Source organism: Narcine bancroftii, chromosome 1, assembly GCF_036971445.1.
Source record: "Narcine bancroftii isolate sNarBan1 chromosome 1, sNarBan1.hap1, whole genome shotgun sequence".
Classification (NCBI taxonomy): Eukaryota; Metazoa; Chordata; class Chondrichthyes; order Torpediniformes; family Narcinidae; genus Narcine; species Narcine bancroftii.
Window position 1 is genome coordinate 1,992,323 of NC_091469.1, and position 10,161 is coordinate 2,002,483.

Below are 10,161 nucleotides of genomic sequence, written 5' to 3' on the forward strand. Positions count from 1 at the left end.
AAAATGGCCTGTTACTGTGCTATATGTCTAAATTAAAATTTTTTTAAAATTAAACTTTAAAAAATTACAGCATTTTTTTAGACATATTCCCCTTATTTCAGGGGAAATAGTAATGGTATGTGTATTAAAGTTTAGTATGTTGTTGCATATCACTTGCATGCAATGACTGCTTGAAGTCTGTGATTCATAGACATCACCACATGCTGAGTACCTTCACTGGTGATGCTCTGCCAGATGTTTCGTAGCCATCTTCAGCTCCTTGTTTCGGAGACTTGTCCTTGAAGTTTTCTGTTCAGCATGTGGAAGGTATGCTCAATTGGATTTACTTGGCCATTCAAGAATTTTCCACTTTTTAGGTTTAAAAAAACTCCTTTGTTGGTTTCACAGTATATCTTGAAGTGCCATCCAATGAGTTTGGAGCCATTTACTCGAACTTGAGCAGATAAGATGTTTCTATGCACTTCAGAATTAATTTTTCTACTGCCATCAGCATTTCCATCAACAATGAAGATAAGTGCACAAGCACCTGTGGCAGCCATACTTGCCCAGGCCATAACACCCCAAACACCTTGCTTCATAGATGAGGAAGTATGCTTTGGATCTTGGGCAGTTCCTTTATGCCTCCACGCTTTGTTCTTGCCCTCATTCTGATACAGGTTAATCTCGGTAATTTCTGTCCACAAGAGTTTTTTTCCAGAATTCTGCAGACTCTTTTAAATACTTGGAAAACTGTAATCTGGCCATCCCGTTTCTGTAGCTAACTGGTGGTTTGCCTCTGTATTTCTGTTCATGAAGTCTTCTACGGATTGTAGTCATTGACACATACATTCTTGTCTCCTGAACAGTGTTTCTGATCTATCGGACAGATATTTGGGGATTTTTCCTCATTAGGATGAGAATTCTTTTGCCATCAACAATGGCGATCTTCCTTGGAATACTAATCCCTTTGCAATTACTGAGCTCACCAGTACGCTCTTTCTTCTTGATGATGCTTCAAACTGTTGATTTTGGTAATCCTAGGGTTTGGGCAATGTCTCTTATTATTTTATTCCTGTTTTTCAGCCTCATAATGACTTCTTTAACTTTCATTGGCACAACTCTGGTCCTCATGTTGAAAAATGGAAATAACAGACTCCAAAGGTGATCAACAACTTCAAAACAAGCCTAGCTCTTATATACCTGTACTAATGAAGCAATTACACATACCTGAGAATTCACAAACATCTTGGATAGGGTTCTCCTCACCTCAGCAAAGCTATGCAGGGGGTCGATTCATCAGGGGGACACAGAGTTTTAGTCCTGAATCCGAACACTCAGATCCCTCTGCACATCAATGCTTTTAGGAGCTCTGCCATTAATTATACATTCCCTTTACATTTCACACTCCAAAGTATAACACCTCACCCTTGTCCAGATTAAACTCCATCTGCCAGTTTCCTATAACTGATCCTGCTGTGTTCTTCAATAGCCCTCGGCACAGTCCACAGCTTCAGTAATCTGAATGCCATCTGCAACTTACTAAGCCATCCACTTACTTTTTCAGTTAAGTAATTCATATGTTTGGCCAACAACAGGCATCTCAACGCAGATCCCAGCAGAGCCCCATTGGTCACGGACCTCCAGCTCGAATAAAACCCTTCCCCGCTACCCGCTCTCTTCTATGAGCCAACCATAGACTCAAAGCATTTAATTCACCATAAATCACATGCATCTATCTGTACCTCTGGACCAGTTTAGCATGAGCAACCTTGTCAAGTGGCTTTCTTAAGTTCATGTAGGTAGCATCCACCGCTCTTCCCTTATCAATTACCTTTGTCTCGTATGACATGATCTGTCCTGTACAAAGTCAGGTGATTGTCCCTAATGTGACCATACCTTTCCAAAGATGTCTATATCTTATCCCTAAATATTATTTTCAATGGTTTCCCTACCACTGATGTGAAGCTCACCAGCCTATATTTTCCTGGATTGTTCCTATTTCCCTTCTTGAAAAGAATCTCCTTCATCTTAAAGATTCTGCATAGTTTTGACGAGCCTCCATTTAACTGTGCTATTTTATCTTTCAATTTTATTGGCCACATGATTATTAAAAGCATTGGACGGGAATCAAAGCCTGATTGAATAGGTGGGGTGTTTAGAACAGGGAGGTCAAGAGAAAATGTCCAAAAAGAATTGAAGTCTCTTGCTTATTTGATGATTTTCATTGAATATCACAACAGAGATATTTGTGATATTCTTAAAATGCAGATTATTTTGGACGTTATCAATATTAAAGTTTTAAGATGATTCACTTGTGGCAAAGCAATTTAGTAAATAAGATTACAGATAGTAAGGTTAATGTACTTAGACCACATGTGATGTACATCGTGCCAAGAGTCACCCCATGCAGTTCTGCCACATTTGCACGTGTATTTGACTCTTTAGCCTCCTGTGCAGGTGGATTTGAATGTCTTCATGAGCTACCAGTAAAAAAAATAGATCCTGGAGAGGCAAGAGAAAGAAGAACATATCTTAGTGCTGCCAGTTTTAACTTCACTTATGTGACTGATAACTTTTCTCTGCATTCTGTAAACAGGTATGAATAAGAGATTGGCAATGGTCCCATGGACAAGACTTACATTAAGGATAATGACATTTGTTTCAGCATGGAGTTAAATGGAAAGTCTGCAGATGTTGTGATTGTAGTGCAATACACAAGTTATGGAGAAGCTCAGCAGATCATACAGCATCTACAGGAAGTAAATTGACAAAGGGCTCAGGCATGAAATGTTGGTTATCCTTTACTTCCTATAGATCAGGGGTAGTCAACCAAATTTATCCAGCTTGTAGCCACAACACCCCCACCCCCGCTCCATTGCAGCCAAAATCCCCCCATCTCCGACATGGCCGACATCCCCATCCCATGCTCTGACACATCCTCCCTACTCCTTCACGACTGACACCCCGCCTATGCTCCTATGCGCCTACCCCCCCCGCCCCTATGTGACCAACACCCCAAACCCACCCCCCCACCCTAGACCATCATGGCCGCTGATACAAGTTTAGATAAATTAAAGCAAGTGGATTAACTTCAAACCTAGTTTATTAACTATATACATCGAAGACGCAAAGTAACAGAACATGGCCACTGGAGTGCATCAGCATAAAGGATCCCCCCCACCCCGGAACCCCAGTAACCCAGATATACTGGATATGAACGCAGTGACTAATCTATAGCCATCACCCCACACCCCACCAATGCCACCAAAAAATAAATGCTGCCCCCATTCAACCACTGACTCTCCATCCGGCCCACATATGGTAAAAGGTTGCCCCCCCACACCTCAATAGATGCTGCATGACATGCTGAATTTCTCCAGCACTTTTGTGTATTGTTTTTGCACGGAGCCTTGTTTGGATCTGTGCAGCAAACAGAGTAACAGGCTTTTAGAAAAGTTGTTTTGTTAGATTGTGACTCAGAACACTCATCAAGAGGACAAAGGAGAAAGAACTACTGGACCACATGGTCAGGTTTTATACTCAGCACCTAGGGCTGGCTGACCCAGGTACCAGTTCATTGTCATTCCAGGTGACCAACCATAAGATGGCTTTGGTGTGGCAGGTCTGACATTCAATGACAGGGGAGGTGGGGGGATAGAGACCTTTGACCTCTTTCAATTCATTCAGAATGGTGGCTCTGTGTTACGGGCCCATTTCACTCGAATGTTGTGACATTGCTCATGATCAGTCCAAGACAGGTTGAATATATGTGCAAATGACTGACAAATGGAGTATAATAGGGGAATCTATGAAATTGTCAATTTTGGCAGGAAAATTAAAAGAACCATGGTGACTAAGAGATGTGTGATTGCCGGGTTCTTGAATGCTGAGGGGCCTACTGCATGGGCCACAAAATGCTAACGGATAGAACATAAAACGTTTCAGCACAGTACAGGCTCTTGATGTTCCGACCTATATATTCCTACCAAAAGAACTAAAGCCTTCCAACCTTGTAACCCTCTATTTTTCTTTCATTCATCTGCCTGTCTAAGAGTCTCTTAAATGCCCCTGTTGTTCCAGCCTCCACCACCACCCCTGGCAATGCATTCCAGCAACCCACAACTCTGTGTAAAAAACATACCCCTGATGTCTCCCCTAAACTTTCCTCCCTTCACTTTGTATAGATGTCCTCTGGTGTTTGCTTTTCCTGCCCTGTAGACAGGAAAGTCTCCCTTCAACCTCCTTTACTCCAAAGAGAAAAGTTCCATCTCTGCTAACTTTGCCTCATAAGACTTAGTTTCCAATCCAGGCAACATCCTCATATATCTCCTCTGCATCCTTCCTATATTGAGGTGACAAGAACTGAACATAATACTCTAAGTGTGACCTCACCAGAGATTTGTAGAGTTGTAATATGATCTCTCAATTCTTGAAACTCAATCTCCCTATTAATGAAGCCCAGCATCCCATAGGCCTTCTTAAGTATCCTGGCAACCTTAAGAGATGTATGGATTTGGACCCCAAGGTCCCTCTGTTCCTCCACACTGTTTAGTATCTGACTGTTAAGAATCCTGTACTCAGACTTCTAGTTTGACCTTCAAAAATGCATCACCTCACACTTATCTGGATTAAACTCCATCTGCTGCTTTTCCACCCAACTCTGCACCCATTTATATCCTTTTTGTAACCTACAACAATCTTTAGCACTATCCACACCTTGTCAAAAGCCCTACTAAAATCTATATAGACCACATACACCACCCTACCTTTATTAATTTATTTTGTTACCTCCTCAAAAAACTCAATTAAGCTTGTGAGGCATTCACAAAGCAACGCTGTATATCTGCAGTGAACTGGAGCTCACTGACTATGTATTGTTCAGATGGCTGGCTCCTCCCCTGGCTCTACCTACTCCAATATGAACCCTGGTTTACCTGCCTTACCTCGGATTCCCTGAGGATTATTATGTCTATTGATTGAAAGCTATTAAAACTGTGTTTGTATTCCTTATTTGTCTCTGTGTGCCTTCAGTCACATTACAATTTTAATAGCTTAACTTTGAAGCAGGATGGAAGCCCTGTTGAAGCGAGGCATGCTCCAGGTCGACCCACTGTCCCCTGAAGCCCTGGTGAATTCCTGATACATGAGGCCCCAGATTGATGTGCTGGCGAGACACCAACTCTCTCAATGTCGGCAGCATCTGGATGAGTCACTGGACAACTATATTCTTGAACTATAGGCTTTGACCATAAAATGCCACTACGGAGTGGCCATGGCCCAGGTCAGAGAGGAGGAACAAATCCGGGACATCCTCATGGCAGGAGTGAGGTTGAGGTACGTGAGGCAGTGACTTCTGGAGTTGGGGAAGAAAGGCTTGGCCAGCATCCTAGAGCTGGCAAAAGCGCTCAAGCAGGCCCAACTGGGAGCTGACGACCTCACAGATGAAAGCGATGCCCTTTCAGAAGACCAGGACATTGGGGTGCCTGTGACCCCTCACAGTCCCTGCACCATCCACTGTGGTCATGCGTGACCGGGGATGCTATTTCTATAGTCAGGCACAGAAACCCCGTGTCCAATGCCCTGAATCTCTGTGTGCACTGGATGTGTAAGCAAGGGAACTGGATGAAGGTCTGCAGGGCTAAAGGGAACCCAAAGTGGGCGACCGCATGTGCAACCCCCGAATCATTGCTCAACCCGTGCCCGCATCCCAAAGGACTGGTTCCCGCCTCTCCATGCTGTTCTCTGCCAGCATCTTCTTGCTGTGCCTCATGGTGGGACCTGCACCAGAAGTGAAACATCACAGGAAGCCACGGTGGCCATCTTTCTGTGCCTCGAGGTCAGCGACACCTGGATCATGATCGAGGATGGGCCATTTTGCTGTGCCTTGTGGTCAATGCCATCTTGTCTGCCCGCAAGCCAAGAGGAGAGAGTCGACATCAGTATGGGGAGTGACAGGTTTTCCGGAGCACTGGAATCAGTCATCCTGGATCAGGCAATACCTCAGCAATTGAATAACTCAGCAATGGAGGTGAGGGTAAATGAACATTCGATTGATTGCTTACTAGACACTGGGTCTACAGAGAGCTTTCTAAACTCTGCAACGGCTCTGCGGTACAACTTAAGAGTGTACCCGACGGACTATTGTAGTTTCCTAGCTTCGCACTCGCACTCTGCGATAATCCAGGGGTATTGTAGAGTACATCTGACTGTAAAAGGGGGAGAATTTTGTAAGTTCTGATTGTATGTACTGAAGGATTTGTGTGCTCCTGTGTTACTGGGCCTGGACTTCCTGTGTCACCTTAAAAGCGTAACCATGGAGTACTCTGGCCCATTTCCTCCAATCATGGTGCGAAACAGAAGGTCCCAAAAGCTGGACACCACATGCGGTTTCTCCACCCTAAATATTGATCCCCCCATTGTTTCCGACTCTGCCATCTGATTGCAAACCAACCGCTACAAAGAGCAGGTGATACAGTGTGGGGGATCAGAAATCTATCAGCACCAAGACACAGCAGCTACTCAAACATCATTGAGCCTAGCAACAGCCCATGGAGAGCTCAGGTGGTAGTCGTGAAAGGGGAAGAAAAGTCCAGGCTAGTGATTGACTACAGCCAAACAATTAATCGTTTCACACTCCTGGATGCGTATCCCTTCCCTTGAATTTCGGACATGGTAAACGAGATTGCCCAGTCCCGGGTCTAATCAACCATCGACCTGAAAGCTGCATACCATCAGTTACCAATCCATTCCAAGGACTTCCCGTACACAGTATTTGAGGCAGACGGATGGCTTGTCAGTTCCGGAGGGTCCCATTTGGTATCACCAATGGGGTCTCTGTCTTCCAGAAACAGATGGACAAAATGGTCGACGAGTACAGGTTGAAGGCCACCTTTCCTTATCTTGACAATGCCACCATTTGTGGACACTCTCTGGAAGACCATGACACCAATCTCCAGAGGTTTCTCCACTGGCCAAGGCCCTGAACCTCATGTACAACTCCAGTAAGTGCGGATTCCAGATGAAATGTCTGGCGATCCTGGGCTATGCGGTGGAGAATGGTGTCATCAGCCCTCATCTCGATCGAATGGACCCCCTGTTAGACCTGCCAATCCCGGGACCATGAAAGCCTTAAGGAGGTCCCTGGGCTTCTTCTCCTACTACGCTCAGTGGGTCCCTCACTATGTGGATAAGGTCAACCCCCTTAAAATCCACCTCTTTCTCATTGTCGTCTGAAGCCCAGGTGGTTTTCGACTATATTCGGAGCTGCATTGCAAAGGCCACCATGCATGTGGTGGACAAGAGCGCACCCTTCCAGGTGGAAAGCGATGCCTCTGACCTTTAGACTCTACCCTTAACCAGGTAAGCATGCCAGTTGCCTTTTTCTCCTGCACCCTACAAGGCCACGAGCTTTGGAATCCATCTGTGAAGAAAGAGGCTCAAGCCATTGTAGAGGCCATCAGGCACTGGAGGCATTACCTGGCCAGCAGAAAATTTATACTGATCACCAGCCAGCGATTGGTGGCATATATGTTTAATAATGAAGGAGGTGCAAAATAAAGAATAAGATTGCTAGGTGGAGGATCGAACTCTCCACCTATAATTATGACATAGCATAGAGGCCAGGTATTCTCAATGAACTTCCAGATGCCCTGTCAAGAGGAATCTGTGCCTCTGCACACACTGGCCAGTTGCGGTCACTGCACCATGAGCTTTGCCACCCAGGCTCATTTCGTCAAGGCACGCAACCTGCCCTACTGTATTGAGGACATCAGGGAGATGACCATGTCCTTCCAGGTCTGTGTGGACAAGCCGCACTTCTACTGCCCCGACAAAGCGCTTTGATAAAGGCATCCTGCCCCTTCAAAAGACTCAATTTCAAGGGTCCCCTCCCTTCCATGTTTTTCAACGTCATCGATGAGTACTCACACTTTCTGTACAAATACTGTGTACGGGAAGTCCTTGGAATGGATTGGTAACTGATGGAATGCAGCTTTCAGGTCGATGGTTGAATAGACCCGGGACTGGTCAATCTCGTTTACCATGTCCGAAATTCGAGGGAAGGGATACGCATCCAGGAGTGTGAAACGATTAATTGTTTGGCTGTAGTCAATCACTAGCCTGGACTTTTCTTCCCCTTTCACGACTACCACCTGAGCTCTCTGTGGGCTGTTGCTAGGCTCAATGATGTTTGACCACCACCATGGTCATCATGGCCTTGCACTCTATTTTCACCCTGTTTGGATATCCCAGCTATATCCATAGCGACCGGGGCTCATCATTTATGAACAAAGAGTTACACCAGTACCTGCTCGTAAGGGGCAGTGCCTCAAGCAGGTCGACTAGCTACAATCCCCGGAGGAATGGACAAGTTGAAAAAGAGAATGCGACTGTATGGAAGGCCGTGAAATTGGCTCTGCGGTCCAAAGGCCTTCCAGACTCATGCTGGCAAGAAGTCCTACCCATGGCGCTCCACTCCATAAGGATGCTCCTCTGCACGGTGACCAACTCAACTCCTCATGAACTTGTGCTTACGTTTCAGAGGAAATCCACGTCTGGGACTACTCTCCCAGCTTGGCTGATGGCACCGGGGCCAGTCCTGCTGAGAAAGCACATGAGGAGGAGCAAGACAGACCCCCTGATTGAGAGGATGCACCTGCTGCACGCCAACCCAATGTATGTTTACGTGGCATACCCTGATGGCAGAGAGGACACTGTCTCAATCAAAGACCTGGCACCCACTGGAACTGAGAGTCCAATGCCTCATGTGTGCCAGGAACTACCAAGTACCCCACTCAGGGACCCGGAGGACACTGCTCAGAAAGTGGACCAATTCACTCCACGACCTGAGCTGGAGACCTCAAGACCCACTGACCCTGTACCATGGGTTCCAGGAGGATTGGGAACCCCAAAGTCCTCCAGTACTGCAGCTCTCAACCAGAATTACCAGACCCCCTGACAGACTTAACTTGTAAATATTTGTAAAGTTTTAAGATTTTTGAATGAATTGTCTCTGTTTACACCCACAGGCTCAATTCTGAAGGAAGGGGTGAATGCAGTGAACTGGAATTCACTGTCTGTGTATTGTTCTGATGCTGGCTCCACCCTCACATACCCCAATATAAACCCTGGTTTTCCCGCCTTACCTCAGATTCACCTGAGGACTATTGTGTCTACTGGCTATTGATTGAATGCTATTAAAAGCGTGTTTGTACTCCTCATTTGTCTCTGAGTGCAACCAGTCTCGTAAGACTCACCAGTCTATAATTCCCAGGATTCTCCCTATTACCTTTTTTTAAATAAGGAAACAAGGAAACATTTTCAACTCTCCCCTGTGGCTAAGGAGGACTAAGATCATGACCAATGCCCCAGCTATCTCTTTCCTCCCTTCCCATAGCAACCTGGGGTATATTGCGTCTGGCCCCGGGGACTAATGCATAACCACAAAATGCTTGTTTATTACAAAGGGAAATGAATACAAATGTCGTGGGCTTTTGTTTCTGTTTTGTAGGGCATTGATGAGAGTACATCTAGGTAACTGTACATTGATCTTATTATTCAAGGAAGGATGTTCCTAGATTAGGTGCAGTTAATAGAAGGTTTATTGTACTGTGGAATGTATAGTCTATCCTAGAAGGAAAGGGTGTACAGGCTGCTGGAGTTTTAAAGGGAGGGGAATTCATTGAAAGATGTTTGGTCCTGATGAGTCTTGACAGGTGGATGTGGAACTGATATTTTCACCCACAAGGGAAACTACAATTAGAGGTCATGGTTTAAATCTAGGGGTTACCTGTTTAAGAGAGGTGAGGCTTTTTTTTCTCTCAGAGGGCGGAGAGTTTTAGCAACTTTTCTTCAAAAGTCAGTAAAAAGATCAGACCTTAAAAATTTTTCAACAGATTTATTTTTGGGGAAGTTAACATTCATGACAACCAAATTTCCCAAAAGGAACAATTATGGATCAAGAGGCAAGTCCACCCCCATAAATTTCATTAAAATTTCCCCCAAGTTTATCCAAAAGGCCTTAATTTCACACATAACCAGGTAAAATGTATAAAAGTACCAATAACTTCTTCTTCTTTGGCTTGGCTTCGCGGACGAAGATTTATGGAGGGGGTAAAAAGTCCACGTCAGCTGCAGGCTCGTTTGTGGCTGACAAGTCCGATGCGGGACAGGCAGACACGATTG